This window comes from Chiloscyllium plagiosum, unplaced genomic scaffold, assembly GCF_037043375.1.
Source record: "Chiloscyllium plagiosum isolate Xiang-an unplaced genomic scaffold, Cpla_swu_hap1 HiC_scaffold_21, whole genome shotgun sequence".
In the NCBI taxonomy this organism is placed as follows: Eukaryota; Metazoa; Chordata; class Chondrichthyes; order Orectolobiformes; family Hemiscylliidae; genus Chiloscyllium; species Chiloscyllium plagiosum.
The window spans coordinates 80,535,277-80,562,260 of record NW_028270159.1 but is presented as its reverse complement, the minus strand read 5'-3'; positions in this window follow the sequence as shown (position 1 = coordinate 80,562,260).

The window sequence follows — 26,984 nt, the reverse complement described above, 5'->3', positions numbered from 1 at the left end:
ATTAGACTGGAATGGTACAACAATGTATCAGAATCTGAGAACATTAGACTGGACTATTCCAACAATCGATCAGAATCTGAGAACATTACACTGGAATTTTCCAACAATGGATCAGAATCTGAGAACATTAGACTGGAATGTTCCAACAATGGACAGAAGTTTATCCTCGGGTCTTTACTGGCTTTCTCAGCCTTGGATGTCATTAGCATCACGGATCCAGGATATCCTTTGGATTATTCAAGGTGGTTACTATCCCATCCTTGCGATAGTTGGTGTTCCTGGTAAGTCATTATATTTGTCTACTAAACCCGGTTGAACTCAATTTCTGCTCATGATATAGACAATTTGGAAAGTTCAAGTCAATGTCTTCAGTTCCAAACAAAAAAATCCTTTCCTTACAAATTATAACTATCAAACTACTATTTATAAATTACTCACTGATATGCGAGAAGGACACAGAATGTTCTCAAACTCCATAATCCATTTTGTCCTTCACGGATTTACATCTCCATGTCCTCCCCACTCACTAATCCTGTCCAAAACCACCATCATGATATCTCAGTCTCGTCTGCAGGCTCATTGCAACTTCTGAATGAACCATGATTTTTGCCTTTGTTCAATCTGGATGCAACAGTTTCAACAGTAATCACATGCCCGTCACTAGATAATTGCCCTTGAGGATGTTTGACTTGTTCCCTGCACGTACAGGAAGACAGTTTATGGTAGTCAAGTCATTGACTCATAATCTAGAGCCACAGAATAATAGTCTGTTGATATCTCATGAAGGAAAGTGGTGGAATTTAAAATCAACCATTATCTTTTGTTATAAAAACCCATCTGCTTGCCTGAAGTCCTTTAGGTAAGTCAATGCGTCAACCTCCCCTAGTCAGGTTTCCGTGTGACTTCAGTGATGAAGATGTGGGTGTACTGCACCTTTAAACCACGTGACAGCACCAAGTCTTCTGAAAAATAGATATAATTTAACATTTGGTCGAACAACTGGATTAGCTCATTGTCTTGAGACAAAAACAAATTCAGCCAAACAGTTTAAATTTATACCCCAAATGACCCACCTCCAATCAAGTTTGAATGTAATATATTGATAATCTTAAAAGCCAATAGTTTGGAGGTACAAGACCGTGGAAAATTGAACATGTGAGAGCAGAGCTGCCAAGCTACCAGCAAGCAAAGACTGCCTGAAAAATAGCTCCTTTAAAAGTATATTCATTGATTAGTAACTGGTGAAGTAGAATTCCCCCGAAGAAAAGAAGACAGGACTATGGAGAAGAACCGAAAGCTTCCTGGTTTTGAGATAAGAAGTTTTATTTTTTAAATCATAATTAGGAGTCTTATCGGACTCGTATTGAGGAGGGGGAAGGTCAAAGATAGGTTCGAGGAAGAAGTCGTAAATATTCGTTCGATTATTATTCTCTGGAATACTTTAAGAAATAAAGTTGTTAATTTTTAATTTAAATGTTCTTAGACTCTAGAACTATAACACATTACTGCATTGGATATTTTTTTTCTGTGTTGCTGATTTTAATTAAGCAGGATAATCTATCCTGAATTGTAACACTACAAACCCCCAGCAATGTGTTTTACTCTTTACTGTCCTGTGGAACAACTGAACAAGCCATTCAGTTTAAGATTGGCGTAACATGCTGCCCTGACCAGGGCTGCATACATCTTGTGAGAGAAGAACAAAAGTGAAGATAGCTCCCTTCCTCTACCTGTTTCCCGCATTTGTACAGCTCATTTCTATTCAGGTAGGTGATCATTACATCTTTTAGGTGTATTCGATCTCATTGAAATTCTCCCCGAGTGTGATGCACATCTCCATAGGCAACTCTGGTGCTGGCTTTATTGATGCTGACGTACAGATATAAGGAACTTATAAATTCCATGTCAGTCCTAGTTCATAGAGAAATAATGGCGTTTCATAACACAGGAAGGAAACGGCGATGTCTAAGCGAGAGAAAAGGATTATTGTGATCATCCCTGAGTGTGTTGAGGCAGTATTTGGGGTACTGTGGATAGACTTTCTCTCAAGTCTCACCTAACTAATGGGCCTGGGATGATGGCAACATGAACAGTGAGTGAAGCTCAGTGAGAGAATAAGATGATTGCATTGAACATTAATGGGGATGTATAATCACTTATCATGTTCTAAACAGACACTGTTATGGTGTTAAATTCCATGGCTTTTTATTTCACTCGGGTTACATGATTCTCAATAGTTTATGAGCCTCTGAGAACGTTCCACCCAACTACCATCACTCCCTATTTCGATTCAGAGAGAGAGAGAGAGGTTCAAGCTTTTGGAAAAAGAAAACTCTCCCAACGTTAATACAGCTCAATTGGTGCGTGATCCTGCAATGAACATCATGCTAGCCATAATCCCGACAGCAGCAACAGTACCTTCATTATAAAAGAGTTAACTTTTCCCAGCAGCTTCTGACCTACTTAGAGCACATGGGAGTTCTTCTCGGAGATAGAAGATGCCTCCTTGAGACTTTACACAAAATACTTGTTTTCCCTTATCACTGCCAGCAAACCATGTTAAGGGAGCACACGTTCTACAAAGAATGGAACCATGTTTAACACCATGGAGCCCCCTATCAATGAAGTCTCGGTTTCATTGGTTTGTCATGTTAGAGTATCAATGACGCCCTCCTGTTTCTGTATAACTATCTCGTGCGGCTGAATAGCCTCCTCCTTGTCTCATGGAACAGGTTTAAGGGTCTGATTGGGCTCTGCCTGTTCCTGTTTAACAGCTCGATGTAGTGACCAGACCCCTTCTCTTCCTGTGGAATAGGCAGGTGGATTGAATGTCCCTCTTCTTGTTCAGTAGTTTCCACGGGCTCAATGGCTTCCACATATCAGTGTGCAACCAGCCTGAGATGCTGATTGAGCTCCTCTATTAACTGTGGAAATGTGCATGTCCGGCAGCGCTGTTACATGAATGTTACCGACACTTTAACAGCACAAACTGAATGCTGCCCAGGCTTTGCTGCACATGGACACAGGATGGTTCAGGAGCTGAGGGGGCACAAAATCTCTGAATATTGAGTGATCTTCAGTCATCATCCCTACTACAGATCTTATGATGGGGAAAGATATTGATATAGCAGTTGAAGATGTTTGTGCTGAGGAGGCTAACCTGAGGATGTCCTGCAGAGATATCGCGGCACTGTTAGGGCTGTTGGCCACCGACCACAAGCATCTTTCTTTGTGCTCAGAAAGACTCAGACAAGTGGGAGGTTACACCTGATTTCCATTCAGCTCAAATAAGTGGGTGGTCCTGATGCCATCCTCAGTCAAATACTCACTTGATATCAAAGCAATTCACTGTTTGCTGAGCCCCTGTGTTCACCTCACGTTCATATCAATTAGTTGACGATGTATGTGAAGGGAATGTTTTCCTCTCACAGCGGGTAATCAATGCCAGGAATTGTCTGGGCTAGCGAGTTATGGGAGCTACATCACTGAAAGTATTTAAGGAGGAGGTAGATGGATTTTTGACCTGTCAGACGCTAAGGGATGTGAAGAATTGGGCATTAAAAAGGAGTTAATGCCAATAATAGATCAGCCATGATGGTAGACAATGGCTTGATCGTCCGACTTAGCTGATCCGGTTCCTTACGTCCTCATATTCTGTAATTACAAAGTTAATGGTTGTAATTTTCCTGAACGTTCTGTTATTGAATGTTGCAATCAGACAGAGCAAAGTATTTTGTGAGTCATCTCTGGATGAGATATGAGGGTTGTACTCACAGTGAATCTGGGCCTGTATTATGACCAACAAATAAAGCACAAGTTGCAGAGAGGAGACACTCTGCAAAGAGACCAGAGGCGTCTTTCGAACCCAGCCTGGATTTCCAAATAGCATTTTCCAACCCACACTAAACCGCGTGTGTGTGACAGTCTTGAGGGACTGAATGAGATGCTGTGTTACTGTGGATCAGGTATTTGGAGCAAGTGGCCTCCAACTGCTCCTTGCAGGAGCTGTGAGTGGTTGGATGGAACATAGACGACGCAATGAATGACCATCTTGGTGTACGAGCTAATTGAGCTCCACTCCATTCCCTCGCCTTCCTCCAGATCATTGATACAGATTATTGGTCATTGATGACCCCACAGTGATCTCTGAGGCACTCCATCAGTTAGAGCTTTGCAGCCCGAAAGTAAACATTTCTCTCTACTCTCTATTTCCTGCTAGCGACATATTTCCTGTTCCTGTGTAGCCGCTCTTGCGGGTTGAATGGCCTCTTCCTGGGCTGTGTAATGTAATCAACGATCTGAATTACTTCATTCTATATTCCTGTGTAATTTCTTAGAGGGGCAGAATGGTCTCTTCCTGTCTCATTGTAACGATCCTGTCTGACGGATTGGGGTGGTCCCCGACCCTGTAACAGCATCGAGGGGTGGATTGAAGGAACAACACATGGGTTCGGAGCAGCAGTATATCTCTGTAATGGCACCGTGAGACGGATTGAGGGAAAAACACATTGGGTAGGGACAGCAGTATATCTCTGTAACAGCTTCGAGTGGTGGATTGAGGGAACACACATTCAGAATGATCATGGCTGGTCCAATTGTCTCTGATCATCCCTCTCCTGTCTGTTCCCGATAAACATTGACTCTCCTGTCCAGCAAAGGTCAGTTGAGCTCAGTCTAGAATATCCTCAATAACAGAGTCTTCCCTAATCCCTGAGGATGAGGATACCACAGACCGCCCAGCACTAAATGGAAAGGGTCATCTTTACTTCATTGTCGGACCCATGACATTAAAACTGTGCTAACCTCACATCAAATCACCACCTCTTTTCATACTTAAGGATACAATAATTATGAATAACCATAAACCATTCTGCCCTCCAAAACTGTCCCACGTTCGCACTGACTCTTTCCAGTCAAATATGCATCAAACCCAGCCTCTGCAGCAATCTCGGAAAGTGAATACTTGATAGCATGAGACCACATGAGCATGAAAAAAGGAGCAGAATGAGGCCATTCGGCCCATCGAGTCTGATATGTCATTCAATAATTTCTTGTATGTACCCCAAACTCATTCTCCTGCCTTCTCCCGAGAATCCTTGATCCCTTTATAAACCAAAAAACTGCCGATTTGTGTCTTAATGACACTAGTGCTTGTATCTCTGTGTGTATGTATATATCTGTGTGTGTGTGTGTGTGTGTGTGTCCGTATGTGTGTGTCCATGTGCTTGTTTTCTGTGTATTTGTGTGTCTACATCTGTGTACCTATGCATCAGCCTCTGTGCTTCTATCTGTGTGTGTGTGTCTATTTGTGTGCAACTCTATATGTATCTGTGTGTTGCAATGAGTGTGTATGCCTATCTCCTTATACGTGTTGTGCATGTTAGGATGTTGGGTGTTTACCAATACGTCTGTGCATTTCAGTGTCTGCATCTCTGTGCAGTGAGGGATCTGTTTTTGTTTGGGAGTGAATGGACTGACGTTGGAACTGACAGTGGGTTTAAAGTGAGAACTGAATGTTACTCTTTACTCAGTTGATGGGAAGTGCATATTTCCGAAGCTCCACATGAGCCATCTTGCTTCTGTCCGGCTCATGCCAGCTTCCTCCCCACATGGTGGAGGAGAAGGGGGTGTAAGGGAACAGATATCAGGCACAACACCACCCGGCTTGGCGCTTTCTGTCCCATTCCAGACAGTTTCTCCTGGAACAGGAGAAAGGGAGAGAGGGAGGGAGAGTGGAAATGGGTGACCTTGCTGTTAGTGCTGGTGGATGTGGGGTTGGGGGGGAATGGTGAGGTGTTCGGAATGAGTCAGTCGACAGTTGTAAATCAATTTAGTATTATTAGTGTGGGGGTTAGTGTGTAGTTCACAGAGAAAGTGAGGAAGAAAGTTGCTGAATTCAATAGTGAGTTTCGAAATGCCTGAGCCTTATTTGGAAAAAGAGTGTGAGCCTTGTTCGGGGGTCCGTGCTATAACAGGGACTCAGGGAGTGTGAAGAAGCAGATAGAATATGCTGAGCCTTATCCTGACAGAGCGGATAAGGTTATTGACGCTTGTCCTGTATCACAGCGTCAAGGTGACCCTTCTGGAATGTCTTGTCCAAGGCTATCACCAATAACGCCACAGACCATGTCCCTCAGATTCAGTTTAAAGGGAGCTTACAAATAACAAGAAGAAGCAAACTTTGGTGTATTATCTTTCAAAACTAAAACTGTCGCAGAAATTCTGAGCGTCATATGCTCTGAAAATTAGACATGAAAATATCATGGATACTGCAGTCTTATTGGATGGTCTCAAGTTGCATCTTAACTGCGTTAACTAAGTGACTGTTCATGCTGTGAAAAATAAATTCCCTAAATGTATATCAGGTGGGTTGAAGAGTATGTATTGAACCAAACTAGAGATCAAGTTTTTTCCGGATTTGGTGTTGTGTGGTCAGGAGGACTAATCAATGTCCTTGTTCTGAAGCAGCTTTGGAGGAGTAGTGACATTAATATGTTGTATTTTACACGGCGTCTGCATACAATATAGAATGTTTGTACATTTTAGTCAAACATGATGGAAGCATGGAGCCGAGAGGGTCAAGTTTGTTCCAGTGAATTGGGAAATTACAAAATAACATTCAGTGGGAGATAAGCAATGGTTGTTAGAGTCATAGAGTCCTATAGGCCCTTCGGCTCAAACTGATCCATTCCGACCAAAATGTCAATTCACACTAACCCCATTTCCCAGCCACTGCCCCGTATCCTTCTAATCCTTTCCTATCCTGTATTTGTCAAAATTCATTCTAAATGTTGTGAATCTACCCACCTGAACGACTTCTGCTGGCAGCTCATTCCATATGCGTATCACCCTGTGTGTAATAACGTTGCTCCTCAGGTTCCCTTTTATTCTTCCCCTCTGACCATAAACTGATGCCCTCTCGTCCGTGATTGTCCAATCCTAGGAAGTAAAGGCTGAGCGCATTCACTCTATCCATGCCTGTTATGATCTTATACCCTTCGATAAGATCCTCTCCCCAGTCTCATACACGCAAAAGTAAAAAGTCCTAGCTTTTCCAACCTCTCCCTATATCTCAGCCTTGAGTCCTTGGTAACATCCTTGTATTTTTTTTCTGCACTCATTCTAGTTTAATAACATCATTCCTATAGCAAAGTTAACAAAACTGAACATAACGCTATATGTATGGCCTCATCAGTGCCCCGTATTCTGCAGCATAGCTCCCAAAATTCGCTACTTAGTGCCCTGACTGATGAATGCCAGTGTGCCAAAAGTCTTCTTCAACGCCCTGTCTACCTCTGAATCAACTTTCAGAGAACCATGTACCTGAATTCCAAGGTCCCTCTGTTCCACTACATTCCTTAAGACCCAGCCATTCACCATAAAATTCCGATATTGACTTGAGTTTCTAAAATGCAAGAACTTACACTGATCTGCATTAAAATCCATTTACCATTTCTCGGCCCACTTCCCCAAGGTACTGCTGTGAGTTCTGACATTTCTGATAACCTTTGTCATTCTCCATGTAACCGCCTATTTTATTGTCACCTTCAAACTTACAAATCATGCACGTACATTCTCATCTAAATTATAGATATATGTAATACATAGTGGTGCCAGCATCGCCCTGATGCATCCCATTAGTCCCAGGCCTCCAATCTGACAAGCATCCTTCCATTATTACTCTTTGCTTCCTACCATCAAGCCAATTTTGTATCCAATTTGGCAGGTCCTCCTCAATTTCATACGATCTCACCTTCCAGAGCAGCGCACCATGTGGAAACTTTTTAAAGGCCTTACTTGAATCCATATAGACTACGCATACCACCCTGACCTCCTCAACGTTGCTGGTCACTTCGTCAAAGAATTCGAACACATTTGTGAGCTATGGTGTCCGATGCACAAAGCCGTGCTGACTTTGATGATCGACTTTTGCCCGAAATGTTGATTTTCCTGTTCCTCGGATGCTGCTTGCTCTGCTGTCCTTTTCTAGCACCACTCTAATCTTGCTCCGAATCACACCCTCTCTTTCCTAATGCACGTATATCTTATCTCTCAGAACCTTTTCAAGTAAGTTATCTACTACAAATTTTAGGTTTAGTGGTCCATAGTTCCCAAGTTTTTCTTTGTAGCTCTTCTTGAGTAAGGGCACAGCATTCGCAACCCTCCAGTCTTCCGGGACCTCACCTGTTGGCCAGCGAGGATGCAACAATATCAGCCAGGGCTCCCGCAATTCCTATTCTGTCCTCCTGCAGTGTTCCTGAATATATCTGGGCAAGACCAGGAGATTTATAGAAATAATGCTAAGTCTGAATAATATGTCTATTTATTTTGGGTATAAACACCAAAGAAAAGGAAATGTTGTTTAACATAACACAATGTTGTTTAACATAACAAATTAGAAAACGTGTTAATCATAGGAAGTGGCTTCGGAAGAATTTCAGTCATTGTGGAAACCTGAGAATTCTCAGAAATTCACGATCCAGAAACAAGGGCCATGAAATTTATAAGGAAATCAAAAATAGAACATGAATGCTAATAAACAAGAAAAAAACACTGCATAAATCTACAATCTGTATTTCAAAGGAAACAAAGTAAAAGCAAGGTCAAATATGGAAATTAGTAATCGGGAGAGGAGAGAGTTTATTGTGAAGGACAGGAAAATGGCCAAGAAAATAACCAGTTACTATGCATCTGTCTTCATGGAGGAAGATCCACAAAATCACCCAGTAATACCAAGTGATCATGCAGGGCTTGTGGAACTGAAGACATAAAGTCAACTTATATCAGTAACAAGGTGGTATTTGAGAATGTAACTGGATTGAGCATTGCTAAGTCTGACAAACCTAATGTACTTCATATTAAAATGTCTGACATAAATTGGCAATAGAAATATTAATTGCACTGTCGATGACTGTGTTTCATTTTCCTGTGCATTCTGCAGAGGCTGGAAGCCATTGTGGATAAATGGAAGTTAGAAAACGTTGTCCAAGCACGAAAGATTAATGGAAGGAATCCAAGCATCTATAAAGGGAAGAGGACATAGTTTGGAGAACTGCCGAACAATTAACTTGACATCTGCAAGTTGGAAACTGTTGGAATCTATTATACAGCATGTGATATTGGATATTTAGGAATTAACAGCAACAATGGAGAAAATCCATATGTATTTCTTACAGATGTCTAACTCGATGTGCTATTAGTTTTTAGACCCCATCAACCACCCTCTGAGAACAGGAACAGGAAGTGAATTCGCCACAGGAAATAGCATCACCAACACTAAGGAATCCAAACATATAAATGGAAAGCAGGAATTCTAAGCATTGGTCCATTGGTTCGCATGAGGTCCACTGAAGATGTTACCTAGTAAGATAACGAAACGTCTGGAAATGTAGCGAGCAAACCTACATCCATTGTGTAAAGTGTTGGTGGCCCAATCTGAGAAAGAATATACTGACCACAAAAAAGTGCAATGGACATTGTCCAGATTAATCCCTCAGATGGCGAGATTGCCTGATGAGGAAACTCGGCCTGTGTTCTTTAGAGTTTGAAAGAATGAGAGGAGGGTCACAATGAAATTTCCAAACTTCACAAAACATATGCGTAGTTGGAAATAAACAGGACGTTTCCCTGGCTGTCAGTTCCACATTCAAGGCAAATAATTGCAGTTTCAGGGACAGACCATTTAAGACAACAGTAATGAGGAAATTCTTCACTTGATGAGAACTGCCTAAAACAGGGGCATAGAAACCTGCTGGTAGGGCAAGATTAGGGAGAATCCCCAGATATTCTGCAAGTGTGTCAAGCGGAAAAGAATAACAAAGGAACAGGTCAGAGTCATTTGTGACTTGCCAAGTTGCATCCAAATCACCGTACTGTTAGGAGACAGAGGGTAGTGGTTGAAGGCTGTTCGTGTGTCTGGAGACCGGTGTCCAATGTGTATCACAGGGATCAGTATTGTGTCCCTTATTATTTGTGATACGGAGGTGTTGGTGTTGGCCTGGGGTGGACAAAGTTAAAAATCACATAACACCAGGTGATAGTCCAGCAGGTTTATTCAGAGGCACGAGATTTCAAAGCGCACAACCACCTGATGAACAAGCAGCTCTTCGAAGCTAGTGCCTCCGAATAAACCTGTTGGACTATAACCTAGTGTTGTGTCATCTTTAACCTGATTATTTGTGGTATTCATAAATGATGCAGCTGTGAATATAGACGGGGGTGGTGGGAGTGTGACAACTAAGTTTGTGTTTGATACAAAGATTGGCCAGGTGGTTGGCATTGAGGAGGAAGGTCTTATGTTACAGGAAGATACAGATAGAACGGTCAGATGGGTGGATCAATGGCAGATGGAATGTAACCCTGATGAATATGAAATGATGCACTTTGGAAGAAGGAACTGGACAGGGGAGAACTCAATGAATGGCAGCACACGAGGAAGCTCAGAGGGTGCTTCTCCACAAATCCCTGAATGTGATTAAACTGGTTAATGCACAATTTGAGAAAGCATAGGGGACCGTAGACATAGCCTTTATTCATCAAGGCATAGATTTTTAGAGCTATGCGGAAGTTTGCTTTTGCCAAGATTGAATACTGATTGTAGTTCTGGGAGCCACATTACAGGAAGAATGTGATTGTAGTGGAGAGGGCTCAGAGGAGATTCACCAGGATGTTCGCTGAGATGGAGCATATAAGCTGGAGAGAGGCTGGATAAGCTCGGACTGTTTAGTTTGGAGCAGAGAAGGCTGAGGGGGCCGTGATTCAGAAGGATAGGATTCCGAGGGACATGGGCAGGATGGATAGATAGCAGCTGTTCCTTTTAGTCAAAGGGCCAAGAACAATGGAACACATTTTAAAGTGAAGGATTTGAGATGTGGAGAGGAATGGAGGATTGTTTTTCACTCAGAGGGTGCTGGGGTCGGGAATGCACTTCCTGAGAGAAGAATTGTCATGGTAACTTCACAACCATTAGAAAATACACGGTTGTGAACTTGAAATGCCATAGGATTCACGGCTATAGTTTTGTGTCGGAAAGTGGGGCTAATTTAGACCGTGCTGTATTGTTGATGGGACAAAGTCAGTGCTTCTGTGTTTGTATGGCTGTGGAAGGTCAATCATTGAGTAGCTTAAGGTAGGAATTGATCGGTTTCTGAAGAGTATATTAACAAGGGTTTTAAGATTGAACTTATAATATCTTCTGAAAGTATGTCAATGGCAAAATTCCGGGAAAAAAGGTGCAGCTTTCTTACAGTCTGATACCAGAGAATTGAGGACTGGGAAAAGGCAGAACTGTGGACCAAATATTTCAGGTATGTCTTCACATAAGAAAACGAAACAAAAAGAAAACTTCCCATCAAAACTAGTCAACATTAGTCTGTTTAGAAAAAGGGAATAAAATGAAATTAGCAACTGAACAGTTTTAGAGGAAGTATTGGAACTGAAAGTAATGAGCACAGACAAAGTCAACAGAGATTGATCAAATGGGAATCATATTTGAGAAAGTGCCTTTAGCATAATTATGGAGAAGCAATGAATGAAATATGTGCATTTTCAGAAAGATTTTTGATAAATCTTATGATGGAAATTCAAATCCTATGGGTCTGGGACTAATATGGCTTTAGAATGGGAGAGCTGTCAGGAAGCAGTGAGTAGAAATAAAACAATGTATTTTTTTGAATGGAAGGCTTGGAGGATATAGCAAGGGTTGGGGTTTGGGCCCCAGCTATTCCCAATACACATCATATATATGATTGAGTGGATAAAATACAATATTTTCAAGTTTGCAGATGGCACTAAACAGTATCAGATTGTAAGTGGGTGAGCAGGATGTCAAAATGCTACAAGGTGATTGAGACAAGTGGAGTGTCTGGGCAAATATGTGGCACATGAGGAGCAATGGGGAGGGGAGGCGTGAGATATATGATATTGTGACCTTTGATGGGAAAAACAGAACTGGAGCCTATCATTTGAAAAGGGATTGGTTGAAAAATGTTGATCTATAAAGGAACTTAAGCTGCATTTTTGTTTCTTCTGTGCATCCCTCTGAGGTCAGTGTAGGGCAATGAGATCTGAATCATGAAGACAATACTAGTAATGGCATTGGCACGCTGACCAGTGTACACAGACCCAACAAGTGGGGAGCTGTAACATTGAAAAAGGATCTGGATCTCCCTGTACACCAGTCACTGAAAGCAATATTGCAGGTGCAGAAAGCAGATAGGCAGATAAATCGTGTATTCACCTTCATTTCAGGGGGATTTGAATGCAGGAGTAAGGGTGTTTTAGTGCAGCTGTACAGGGCGTTGGTGAGACCTCACCTCGAACACTGTGCAGTATTATGTACAGTTTTGGTCTCCTTACCTAATAAAGGACAAACCTGACATTGAGGGCGAGCAGCGAAGATGACCAGACTGATCGCTGTTGTGGGAGCAGAATCTGGGGCGGCTGGGCCTTAATTCCATGGGTTTTAGGAAAATGAGTGAAGATATTAGTGAAATATATAAAGCTCTGTCAGGACAAGACAGATTGGAAGCGGGGTGACAATTCCCCTGGCTGGGACATCAAAACAAGGGGCCACAGTATTAGGTACAGACAGACCACTCTGTATTGAGATGAGAATAAATGTCTGGACTCAGAGACTGGTGAACCTGGGGAATTATCTCCCAGATCAGAGTGTTGAAACCAAGTCACGGAATATAAAAATGGATTTCTGGAAACTAAAGGGATAGGGAGAGAGCAGGGTATGGTATGAAGATAGAGGATCAGATATCATTACAGGTTGCTCTCCAATAACGTGGCAGCTGTGTTCCTGTGCATCACTGTGTTGCAGAAAATCATGCAATATTAACGATGTGGTCTATGGAAAAGAGAATAATGGGCGAACCGCAAAATACCAGTAAAAACCAAAATTTAAGTTCGTCTAACACACACACTAGCACAGTTTAATTAAACCTTTAAATCGTATATGGTAATGAAATAGTGCTGTAAATGCAACACTTTCACAATACAGTCACTGGCTACCTTTCACCAAACTCTTCACCACAAAGCGCGCAGGGCTGACTGACCACGTGATGCCAACATGGAATTCCATTTCTCCTCAAGATTCTACCCCGGTTTGAAATAAAGTTCATTTTAATTGGAGAGAACACTTCCCTATTTCAGGCTCAGGTTCAAGGCTTTGCAGAGCGGATTGCATTCCTGTTTTAGCTGAACAATCAGAGGGTGCATTTTGCAGACAGAGGATCCTGAATTTGTGTTTTGTTGTTCAGCTGGTGCCTGGCAAGGAGTCGCGTCACAGTGAGCGGGAGCTCACTTTATGGAAAAAAGATCCACAATTCACGAATCGCACTGCAGTCAAATCACGTTTAATAAACCAGCATTATCAGAGAACTGCTTGTATATTGAATCGAGGAGCAAGATTGATGGACTGAAGGGACTACAACAGTTCTTATTTTATATTTCACAATGCTTAAACATATTAATGGATATGAACACTATGTCGGGAAAACTGCATTGAGGAGATTTTCTCAATGAACTAGAATGGGGAAGGCTCAATGTGTTGAATGGCCAACTCCTTTCCCGATGTTTCCGTGCAGCCTGTGGGAATGCTCTGTAAATGTTGTCACAAGCTCTCAGATGTTAGGAAGGAGGACTCTGCAGGGTCAACAAGGCTGTGATTCCCTTTCCCTTTTCTGATATCGAGGCTGGTGCCGGGTATTCTGTCTGGTTTAATCCTTTAAGACTTTGGAGCAGTGTGATACAATTGAGTGTCTTGCTTGGCCGTCTCAGGGTCCATTGAAGACTTTATCACATGGCTCTGTGTCTGGAGGTATTTTCAGGCCAGACCAGGAAAGCACGGGACATTGACTTCCTGAAAGTACGTTGGGGAAGGAGATCGATGTTTACAATCAACATTGGATGCAAGGTCACAGTTGCCATCACCAGATTATAGATCATGATATTTTATTAATTGTTTTAACTTCCAGCAGCTGCCAGAGCATTATGCTGTATTGGATTAGTAATCCAGTGACATTTCCACAACAGCACTATGTCCACATAGGAACCTATCGGGAACCACACTGAGCGGGTTATTTCTGTACTACTTGACAGCTCTGTCAAAATGAACGCCCACCAATGTGATTATCGTGAAGGCACTGAGGGAGTGTTAAATGTTCAGAATGTAATTATTAATCTATTAGGGGACGGGACATAGTGTGAGTAATTTTCCACATTGCCAGGGAGTTGTCAGAGTTGGAGCTGGAATGAAAAAGCTTCCCCGGGGACACGGCTTGTTATGCAGCACAAGTCTTCAGCACCATTGTGGGAATGGTGTCAGGGCCCATTGCCTTTGTCGTATCTACGTGTCCAACTGTTTCTTCATGTCAAGTGCAGCGAATCGAATTCGTTGAAGACTGGCATCTGTGATTCTGTGGCATCATGACGAGGGTGACGTGGATTATCGATTCAACACCTCTGGCTGAGGATGGTGCAGATACGCTATCCTTGTATTTTTCATTAATGTGCAGGGCTGTTACATTACTTAAAATGGGGATATTTCTGGAGTCCTTTCCTCCAGTAAGTTGTTTCGTCGTACACCGACATTTATGACTGGATATGGCAGGACTGCAGAGCTTAGATCTGATCTGTTGGTCTTGGGATCATTTCGTTCTCTATATCAGATGTTAGTTCTGCTGTTTGGAATGAAACCATTCAAGTGCGGTAGCTTTCATGGTTTGTCATCAGCTTTCGGTACACATGGTCCTGACCTTGGCATGTTCACCTACACACATCACTGAACCATCACTCGGCTTGGTGATAATGATAGACTGATGGAATATCCTAGGGAAAATGATACAGATTATGTTTGAATACAATCCTGCTTCTCTTGCTACTGTTGTCTACAGCATCACGTGATAGCCCAGTTTGAGCTGCAATATCTGCAATTCAATTCTACTGACTGTCCCCCAGTTCACATAGAGACCCATTCAACCATCAGCCGTGAACTCAGTGATATCACCTCGTTTCTGATGCGGTAATACTTCCATTTTCCTACTCTCATTCTGCTGAGGGTCTCTCCTTGATGTCATGTTTCCAATTTGTTACATTACTCAAACCCTTAAACTTTTCATCTGAATCTTCTCCTTTATCTTAATGTCATCTTCTGCGGTTGAATTGAATGTGTTTCTCTCTGGTTTTCTGCCTGACCACGATGAAGAGCTCTGTGGTGTCAGTGATGCCAGCCATCTGCAGTTTCAGAGCCAATGAATGTGTGCACTTTGCATTATCGTACAGTTCCCAGGGTACGACGCTCCGTTTTGGACAGGGCGTTTGAGAAGCTTTCACAAATTGGAACTTGTTCAAAAATTGCTGAAGAAACAAAGCAGGTCTGCGGGCGTCTTTTGTAGTGAATGTAGAGTTAGTCTTTTGGGTCCAGTGACCCTTTTACAAAGCTCTCAGTTTCTCCAGCAATTATTGTGATTTTAGTTCCAGTATCCTTCGCTATTTCTTTAATTGAAAATTTATGCTGTGCCTATTCGTTTCTGAAGAAACCCAGCAGGTCTGGCAGCATCTGCAGAGACAGAGAAACAGAGTTAGCCTTACAAGTCCGTGTGACTTGTTCAGAACTGAAAAAGGTTGGAAACTGGGCTTTTTAATCCCTTGCCGGAGTTGGGGGATGCATGACTTGGAAAAGAGGGCATGGCATAAGATAAACGGGCTATAAGTCGGAGGAGTTGTTGACAGTGAGGAAGGATGTGGCAGGTTACAGCAGGATATAGAGAAGCTGCAGAGCTGGGCAGAAAGGTGGCAAATGGAATTCAATGTAGCTAAGTGTGAGGTGATTCACTTTGGGAAGAATAACAAAAAGATGGGGTACTGGGCTAATGGTCGGATACTTGGTAGTGTGGATGAGCAGAGGGATCTTGGTGTCCATGTACACAGATCTCTGAAAGTTGCCACCCAGGTAAATAGTGTGGTGAGGAAGGCATATGGCGTACTGGCTTTTATTGGTAGAGGAATTGAGTTCCGGAGTCCTGAGGTCATGATGCAGTTGTATTCCTGGTGCGGCCGCATCTGGAATATTGTGTGCAGTTTTGGTCGCCATACTATAGGAAGGATGTGGAGGCACTGGAACGGGTGCAGAGGAGGTTTACCAGGATGTTGCCTGGTATGGAAGGAAGATCGTATGAGGAAAGACTGAGACACTTGGGGCTGTTTTCATTAGAGGAAAGAAGGTTTCGGGGTGACTTGATTGAGGTGTACAAGATGATAAGGGGGTTAGATAGGGTTGACAGTGTGAACCTTTTCCCGCGTATGGAGTCGGGTATTACAAGGGGGCATAGCTTTATATTAAGGGGGGTTGATATAGGACTGAAGTTAGGGGTAGGTTCTTCACTCAGCGAGTCGTAAGTTCATGGAATGCCCTGCCAGTAGCAGTGGTGGACTCTCCCTCTTTATGGGCATTTAAGCGGGCATTGGATAGGTATATGGAGGATAGTGGGTTAGTATAGGTTAGGTGGGCTTGGATCGGCGCAACATCGAGGGCCAAAGGGCCTGTACTGCGCTGTATTCTTCTATGTTCTATGTTCTATGTTCTATGTTCTATGTTCTATGTTCTATTAGCAGTTGTGATCGAGAAGATGATGCAAAATGGGTTTAAATTAAGATGTGAATGGGGGAAAGGGGTTCTCTCCAACTGAGTGTAAGGTAAAGAAAACACAACCACACAAGGTCACAGAGAGAACAAGAGAGAGAATGATGACCATGTGGTATTATATAGATCTATCAAGAGATAGGTTTTCACTCTCTCGATCATCACCTCCTTCACAATAAGGAATTCAGGTGCTTGACCTCTCATTGGCACCAGGAAGAGTTTCATGCTGCCTTAGTTTTGTAACATAGAGCAAAACTGACAGTATGAAGTTTGGGCTGTTTTCTTTACATGTCATCTTTATAATTCTTTGAAATTTGAAGTGCTTATTGTTAAACGTTTTATCTCGAAGTTAGTATCAGATGGAGTGTAGGAGGTTGAGGGGTGACATGCTCGAAGTTTGTAATGTCATGGGAGGCATGGATCGGGTGAATAGCCAAGGTCTTTTCTGCAGGATCGGGGAGTTCAAACATAGATGCATAGCTTTAAAGTAAAAGAGGGAAAACTTGAAAGGGACAAAGGGGCAACTTTATTTACAGAGGGTGATGTAAGTATGGAATGAGCTGCCGGAGGAACAGTCGTACATGCAAGTGCAGCTACAATATTTCAAAGACATTTGGAGAAACATATGAATGGGAAACGTTTAGAGGCATATGGGCCAAGTGCAAGCAAATGAGACTAGTTTAGTTTAGAAAACCTGGCCAGCATGGACAAATTGGACCAAATATGCACAATATGACCGTATGAATCTAGAAAGCGAGGAAGAAGTATGAAAAGATATGATGTAATAAATTTGCAAGAAATGTAAAAGCAAGCATCACGAGCTTTTCCGTCTGATTAAAAAAAAAGCTTAAAAATGTGTTTGTGAGCTGAGGCAGAAGTGCAGTCAGGAAAGTATATTGAGGCCATATGGAGGGTGTAACAAGGGAACTGGCCACAGGGAACAGGCAAATAACTTACACCAGTATTTTAAATCGTTCCTCATGGGGAAAATACTGTAAGCATTTAAATGGTATAAACAAAATGGTAATAGGAGGGAATTTCTTGAACTGACTGCAACAAAAGTAACACGGTTTTAAACTAACAGATAAGAATAAGGTTAGCAAGTCAGCACTAATTCATAGTTAATTTTACAAGAAGTGGTCACAGAGTGACTAGCGGAACTGTGTGAAATATTCCATAACACTCTGGATTACAGGAGTGTTCCAGCGAAACTGGAGACCCTCCAATGTGGCGACTGTCTTCAAGAAACGAATGAGACAGAAAGCAGGAACCATTTTGCCTAACCATTATTGCTAGGAATCTTCGAGAGCCTGTTGGTAAGGAAGGAATTGCAGGGCAGTTAGAAAAGCTAAGCCCAGAGTGGCATGGTTTTGTGAAAGGGAAACTACTTTTATTCTCTAAAATCATACTTTTTTTCTGGAGATCCTGCGAATGTCAAGATTAGAGTCATGCTGGAAAAGCACAACAGGTCAGGCAGCATCCAAGGAGCAGGAAGGTCAATGTTTCGGGCAAGAGCCCTTCATCAGGAACTCCTGAGAATGTGACAAACAACCTTGATAAAGGGAGTCAGCTGAGACTATGACAAAGTGGCATATTTTCAGAGTGAAGAGATAGGTGGAATGGCCTAAATCTATTGCTATATCTCATGCCCTTATGGTCATACAGTCTATTATTCAGTCCTGAGTTGAAAGTCTCAGACCTGCTCTTGTAACCCTTGTATCTGTACGTTGATTTGACTTCACCTTCTGGTCAATGGTAACCCCAACAAAATGGACGGTGGGAGAATTCATTGCCGGCCAGTAGCGCATTAATATGTTGAATATAAGCTGCTATCTGTGAGTCTAACCTGGTAGGAGTACATTGTCTCTACGATGATTGTCATTTTCAGTCTGGTATCTTTGAAGGATCGATCCTGCTATGCCAATATTGTTGAATTTAATAAAACAGGTGCAATTTATCACAGCGCTCAGCAACAATACGTCATGGAACACTGAACACCTTTCTAATAACAGAAAGGTCTAAAATGTTCATCATCAGAAACACTGCTTTCCTGTTTATGTTCAAATCAGACAACCTGTCTCATCAAACTGCTCAACTGGAACTTGTTACATTTTTTTTGGATATGAGAATCGCTGGAGGGGCCCACCATTTCTTGTCCGTCCCTAGTTGCCCCCTTGAGAAGGTGGTGCTGAGCTGCCTTCTTGTACTGCTGCATGTCCACCTGCATGGCATTTACCCACAATGCTATGAGGGAGGGAATTACAGGGTTTTGACACAGCAACAGTGAAAGAATTGTGATATATTTCCAACTCAGGATGTTTACTGGTTTTGCAGGAGAGTTTGAAGTTGGTGGTGTTCGCAAAAGCCTGCTGCATTTGTCATTCTAGATCGAAGTGTTCGTAGGATTGGAAGGTGCTGTCTGAGGATCCCTGAAGAATTTCTGCAGTGCATCTTCTTATACTGATCGTTGGTGGTGAAGGGAGTGAATGCTTGTGGATGTGATGCCAATCAAATGGGCTGTTTTGTCCTGGATGGTGTCAACCTTCTTTCGTGTCGTTGTGGCTGCAGTCATTCATGTAACAGGGGACTATTCCATCTCAATCCTGACTTGTGCCTTGTAGATGGTGAACATGCTTTGGGAAGTCAGGAGATGAGTTACTCACGCAGTATTCCTAGCCTCTGATCTGCTCTTATATTTATGTGGCGAGTCCAGTTGAATTTATGGTCAATGGTAACCCCAAGTGTAATGATGAGGGTGGGGTGGGGTGGTAGGGAATTTAGTGACAAATATGCTGCTGAATACCAAGTGTTTGTATTGTTTCTTACTGGTGATGGTCATTGTCTGGCATTTGTGTGATGCGTATGATACTTGCCACTTGTGAGCCCAAGTCTGGAGATATTCCAGATATTGTTGCCTTTAGGCATGGACTGCTTCAGTATCTGAGCATGTGCGAATGGTGCTGAATATTGGGCAGTCATCGTCGACTATCCCCATTCTGACCTTATGATGGAGAGAAGGTCATTGATGAAGCCACTGAAGATGTTTGGACCTAGGTTTCATCCGGAGGACCACTGAAGATTTTACGTAGTATGGTGATGAAACGTCTGTAAATGAACATTCCAGTTCATGGAGCAAACCTGCATCAACATTATCCTGACGGACTACTGCAGAGATGTTCTGCAACTGAGATGACTGACCTCCAACAACAATGACCGTTTTCCTATCTGTCAGTTATGACTACAATAACAAGTGTTGGCCCGCGATACTCTTTTTGCTGGGGATCCTTGATGCCACATTTGGCAGAATGCAGCCTTGATGTCAAGGGCTGAAATTCAGTTCCTTTTTCTATGTTTTAACCAAGGCTATGATTAGGTCAGGAGCTGAGTGTCTCTGGCAAAACCCAAAAGGGGCGTCACTGAGCAGGTTATTGCTGAGCAGGTGCTGATTGATAACACGATTGATGACAATTCCATCACTTTACTGATGATGGAGAAGACATTGATGAGGCGGTAATGGGCCGGGTTGAATTTGTCCTGCGTTTTATGTACAGAACATACTTGAGCAGTTTTTTTTCCCATTGTCGGTTTGTAACTGTACTTGAACAGCTTGCCTTGGGAAGCGGGAAGTTCTGGAGTACAAGTCTTCAGGACTATTGCCGGCATGTTATCAGGGGTTATAGCCTTCGCAGTATCCAGTACCTTCAATCGTTTCTTGACATCAGTCAATCGAATTTGCTGCAGACTGCTATCTGTAATGATGGGGACCACGGGAGAAGGCCCAAATGGACCATTCACTCGAAACTTCTAACTGAAGATTTCTGCGAAAGCTTCAGCCTTACCTTTTGCACTGATGTGCTCGGCTCTTCCATCATTGAGGATGGGAATATTTGTGGAGACTCCAGAGTTGTTTAATCGTCCAACACCATCCACGATCGGATTAGGAGGACTGCAGAGCTTAAATCTGATGCATTCGTTGTGGGATAGCTCAGTTCTGTCTGTCCCTTGCTGTATATGTTATTTGGCACGCAAGTATTTCTGTTTGGAAGCTTCAGCAGATTAACATTTTATCTTTGTATATTCCTGGTTCTGCTCCTGGCATGCCCTCCTGCACTCTCCATTGAACCAGAGTTGAACACCTGGCTTGATGGTAATGGTTGACTTGGGATATTTTGGGCCATGACATTACAGATAGTGCTTGAGTACAGTTCTGGTTCTATTGATGGTCCACTGTGTCTTATGGACGCTCAGTCTTGAGTTGCTAGATCTCTTCGAAGTCTGTACCATTTAGCATGGTGATAGTGCCACATAACACAGAAGAGTTTATTTTGAATGTCACCGTGAGACTTTTACCGATACTGTCATGGACAGATATATCCGCAGTTGGTAGATTGGTAAGGATGAGGTCATATATGATTTTTTCCCTCTTGTTCTTTCCCTCACCATCTCCTGCAGACCCAATGTAGTAGCTATGTCCTTTTTGGACCCGACCAGCCTGATCAGTACTTACTGCTGCCGAACCATTCTTGGTGGTCGACTTTGAAATCTCCCAGCCAGAATACACTTTGTGCCCTTGCCACAGTCAGTTCTTTCTCCAAGTGTTGTTTAACATAGAGGATTGCTGATTCATATGAGGAACTACGTTACGTGGTAATCAGTAAGAGACATCGTTGTCCATGTTGAATCAGAAGCCATGGGACTTTATTGGCTCTGGAGTCAATTTTAGGGACTCCCAAAGCAACAACCTATCAACTGTACCTCACTGAGCTGCCCCCTCTGCTGGATAGGTCCTGCCTTTGAGACAGAACATATCCAGGGATGGTGGTGGTGGTGTCTGAGTTATTTCTGTCAGGTATGATTCCATGAGTATGACTAGGTCGGGCTGTTGCTTGAATAGTCTGTAAGGCAGTTGTCCCAGTTTTGGCACTACCCATTAGATGATAGTAAGGAAGACTTTGCAGGTTCTCCAGTGATGTTTCTAATGTTGATTTTTCCGGTGCAGGGTTTGATGCCAGGTGGTCCAGCCGGTTCATTTCTTTGAAACTTTGTAACGATTGGTACAACTGAATGACTCACTAGACCATTTCAGGGGGTGATTGAGAGTCAATGACATTGCTGTGGGTCTGGAATTGCATGTCAGCTAGTCCAGGTGAGGATAGAAGATTCCTTCATTGAAGGATATTAGTGATCCAGATAGATTTTTCTGAAAATCGGCAATGATTTCATTCTTATAGGTAGATTCATAATTCCAGGGATATTGAACTGAATTTCCACCATCTGCAGTGGCGGGATTCGAACTTGGGTCCAAAGAACAGGAGTTCATTTTCTGGATTGATAATTTATCGGTAAGACTATCAAGCCTACTTGGAAGCACATGATGTTCTCAACTGCCATTTCTTGTGTTGCCCTGTTTTTCATTAATTGCTTATGTTATTCTGTAATCTCATCCTTCATTAAATCCTGATTGAAATACACACTCATGAACGTCCTCTCGACAGACTGAATTTCATTTAATCCGTTTCGTTTGAACAGACATTTCAAGGTAGCTGCCCATCAGAAAATACCAGGAAGTAAGAATGGCTGACTGTGCACTGTACGTGTCACCAGACCAGCGTGTCTGTCCAGGCACGTAAAGTATTTATCGTGGGGCAAAGAACCTCCGAATTATTAGAGCACAGATGGAAGCCATTCAGCCCATCGAGGAGTCACAAAATCTCCAACTGAACAAATGGAGATAGAGAGATTGTGTGGAGATAGATGATGTGTGAGGGAAATAAACAAAGAGAAAGAAAGTGAAAGGAGATAAACTGAGAGAGGATAGAAAGGGGAGTGACTGGCTGAGTGGAAAAGGTGTTAGATGATGGTGAAGTTAGATAGATCAGGAGACCGCATTAGAGTATATAAATATGCACAGACAGTAATTAGAAGCTTTATTTAGAAATTCCTCCATGTGAGCACTGTGCTGATACTGGCTGCCATCCCAGAGTATTTATTTCCAATAATATCACAGAATTTACTGACAGATAAACAGAACCCATTAGGTCAATAGATTTGTTCTATGCAGAAAGCAGAGTTTTTAAATAGACTGTGCCAAGAGCAGCACGAAATGATGACCCCGCCCCCCCCCCCCCCGCCCCGCCCCAAACTGTGTGAGAGACCACACAGTTTGAGAGGCCGGAGAATCACAGTGAGGAGGATCACTTGAAAGAGGGGAAATCAGCACGTCAGCTGTAGGTGAAATAATTATTGATAAAATTTGAACACACTTACCTAGTTTTGAAATCCACATTTCAATTTATATAGCACAGTATCAGAAGTGCATTTTAACAACCTTATCTCTTTGTACTTTTCATATATTGGTATGTGAAGAAAATCATTTTGTTTCTGGGTTTTATATTCCATGAAAAGCACAGTATCAGAAGTGCATTTTAACAACCTTATCTATTTGTACTTTGCATATATTGGTATGTGCAGAAAATCATTTTATTTCTGAATTTTATATTGCATGAAAAGCACAGTATCAGGAATGCATTTTAACAACCTTATCTCTTTGTACTTTGCATATATTGGTATGTGCAGAAAATCATTTTATTTCTGGATTTTATATTGCATGGAAAGCACAGTATCAGAAGTGCATTTTAACAACCTTATCTCTTTGTACTTTGCATTTATTGCTATGTGCAGAAAATCATTTTTCTTCTGGATTTTATATTGCATGAATGCATTTCATTAATGTTGTCTCTGCCAGTTCCTCGTTGTAAATGTATCCTGGAATCTGTTCTTCATATGAGTTATAAAGAGTAACGTTCCAATACTGGTGACTGGAGAACATCCCTGTTCCTCCACCCACTCTAAACTACCATGTCACCCAGTCCTCTCCATCTTCAGTCTTTCCCCAATGTCATAATCACAATGTAAGTGAAGGCCATTAAATGACACTTCATCACAGTTCGTTAACATGGATACCATCAACAACATGACCCACACCTGCCCTGTCTGATTCTGGAATAACAATCTGAATTATGTTTGTCACGTACAATTCTGTTAACATATCCTTGCCATTTGTTTGTTATAACCTACGTTTTCTTAGGCACATTTTGCCATCGGGTCATGGACGAAAGATGTTCTGTCAATGTTTTACAGATATTGCAATGACTGATCTGTAGTTACAGGATTTATTTCTCTATTTATGAACAGAGAAGCATGTTAACGCTCCCTTAAACACTATTTCTTCCACTACTTCCAAATCCAAGGCAGACTGAATGATGACACACAATCAATCTGCCATCTTCAACATTCCTTCCTTCAGTCACACTCACCTATCACATCCAGAATGCACAAATGTTCAAAGTTATTTTGAACTTTAATAAAACAGTATTGAATTCAAATCGGTTAACTGGAGCAATTTGTTCAGCGATTGTGATTATGTCAGTCTCCATGGATCCTAAGCGTCCCTAGAGAGTTTCTCCCTTCTATCAATAAGGGAATGCTTTCAGGTTTTTATCCCATAGTATGAGTGGGAGCATCACCCACACCAATAACAGCGATCAGCAACTCCAGAGACAGGTGGAGGAGAGATCAGTCTGTGAGAACATTAGACTGCAGTGTTCCAACAATGGGCAGGAGTTTATCCTATGGTATTTACTGGCTTTCCCAGCCTTGGATATAATTAGCATATCGGATTGAAGATGCACTGCTGGTTATTCAAGCTGGTTACTATCCTATTCTTGTTATAGTTGGTGTTCCAGGTAAGTCACTCAGTCTGTCGATTGAACTGCATTGATACTGATGATATGTAAATTTTGTAAAGGTGCAAGTCAACTTTTTCAGTTCCAATCAAAGATTCCATTCATTAGAAATAATAACTAGCAAATTATTATTTACAAATAACTCCCCAATTTGCGAGGATGAAACACACTGTTCTCAACCATCGTGATTCGTTTTCTCCTGCAAAGTTTACATCTCCATATCCTCCCCACATACCAATCCTGTCCAGAACAAACCTCAAGACGTCCCAGTCTCCTCCTCAGCCGCAGTGCAACTCCTGAATAAACCATTGTTTGCTTATGTTAATTCTGGATACATGCTTCAAGTCCCTTCTTACCACGTGTCCAATGCAAAATAATTGAACTTGAGATGTTTAAATTGTTCTCTGTACAGAATCTGAAAGATGGGAAGACAGTGGATTGTGGTCACGTGATTGGCTCGTAATCTAGATGCAAAGAATAATAATCTGTTGATGTCGGCTTGCCTGATGCACATTTAAGAAGGCAGTGGGGCGTACATCCCTGGTCAGGTCTCTGTTTAAATGCAAATTCGCAGCAGTTTGTTTTACTATTTACTGTCCTGTGGAACAGCTGAAACAACCACTCAGTTCAAGATCGGTATAACATGCTGGCCTGACCAGGGCTGCACACATCCCGTGAGGGAAGAACAAAAGTGAAGGCAAATTCCTTCCTTTGCCTATTTCCCATAATCCAACAGCTGTTTCCATTCAAGTAGGTGACCATTCACTGTTTTAGGTGCATTCTTTGTCATTGAGTCTCTCCCCGAGAGTGATATCCATCTCGATAGGCACCTCTAGTGCTGGCTTTATTGATGCTAACCTACAGATGTAAGGATGTTTTACATTCCACATCAGTGGCAAAGGATTGTAAATGAATGGTTTCCTTTGTCGCATGAAGGAAATGGAGCCAGCTAAGTGAGGGAAAGGATTTATTGCGGTCAAGCCTGTTGTTGAGGCAGTATTTGGGGCATTGTGGACAGATTTTCTCTCCTTTATAAGAAGTTATCTCCTTACCACAGAGTGTGTGAAAAGGTGTTACACCTGATTAATCTCTGGGATAATGGCATCATAAGGAATGAGAAAAGTTTGATCTGGGGTGCTTTCAGAGAATAAAAGGTGATTGCATTGAACAATAAGGGGGAGGGACAATCACTCCTTATTTTCTAAACAGATAATGAGAAGGTGATAAATTCCATGTCTGCTGTTTCACTCAGGATGCAAGATTCTGGATAATTTTAGTGCCTCTGAGGATGTTACGCCCACCCACCCCAACCTCCACTCCCCAAGGTGACTGAGGGAGACAGAGAGATCCACGTTTTTAATAAACTATCACCACATTAATATAGTGCAGTTGTTGTGTGATCCTGCACTGAATGTCATATTATCCACCACCCTGACAGCAGCCACAATACCTTCATTCGAAAACAGTTAACTATTCCCACCAGCTTCTGACATCCATGAAGTAAATGAATCCATCTACTCAGAGACGTCTATAAGACACAGGAGCAGTAATTAGGCCAGTTAGCCTGTTGAGTCTGCCCATCATTCAATCATCGCTGATAGGTTTCTCAAATCGATTCTCCAGCCTTCTCCTCGTAATTTTTCATCCCCTGAAGAATCAAGAACCTATCTAAAGCCGTTTCAAATAGACTTAATGACCTGGCCCCCATTGCCTTCTGTGGCAATAAATTTTAAAGATTCGACATTCTCTGGTTAAATACGTTTCTCCTTATCACTGTTCTAAAAGGTGTTCCCTTTCATCTAAGTCTCTGCCCTCGAGCTCTCGTTCAATGGAAACATCTTACCAACATCAACTCTGTCCAGGTAATTCAGACCTCTGTGCTTCCATTACATTCCGTCTCATCCTTCTAAACTTTACCGAGGATAGACCCAGAGCCCACAAACATTGTGGGCCCAGAAAAATAGATACCAGTTAGTCTGACCTCAGTGGTGGGAAAGATGCTGGAGTCTATTATAGAGGATGAAATTACGGCACATCTGGATAGTTGTAACAGGATAGGACAGAGCCAGCATGGTTTTATGAATGGGAAATCATGCTTGACTAATCTTCTTGATTTTTTTGAGGATGTGACTCTGAAGATGGACGAGGGAGATCCAGTAGATGTAGGATACCTGGACTTTCAGAAAGCATTTGATAAAGTCCCACACAGGAGGTTAGTGAGTAAAATTAGGGCGCATTGTATTGGAGGAAAAGTACTAGATTGGATTGAAATTTGGTTGGCAGATAGGGAAAAAAGGGTAGTGATAAACGGCTCCATTTCGGAATGGCAGGCAGTGACCAGTGGGGTGCCGCAGGGATCCGTGCTGGGACCGCAGCTTTTTACAATATATGTTAATGATTTAGAAGATGGGATCAGCAATAGCATTAGCCAATTTGCTGATGATACAAAGTTGGGTGGCAGGGTGAAATGTGATGAGGATGTTAGGAGATTACATGGTGACCTGGACAAGTTAGGTGAGTGGGTAAATGCATGGCAGATGCAGTTTAATGTTGATAAATGTATGGTTATCCACTTTTGTGGCAAGAACAGG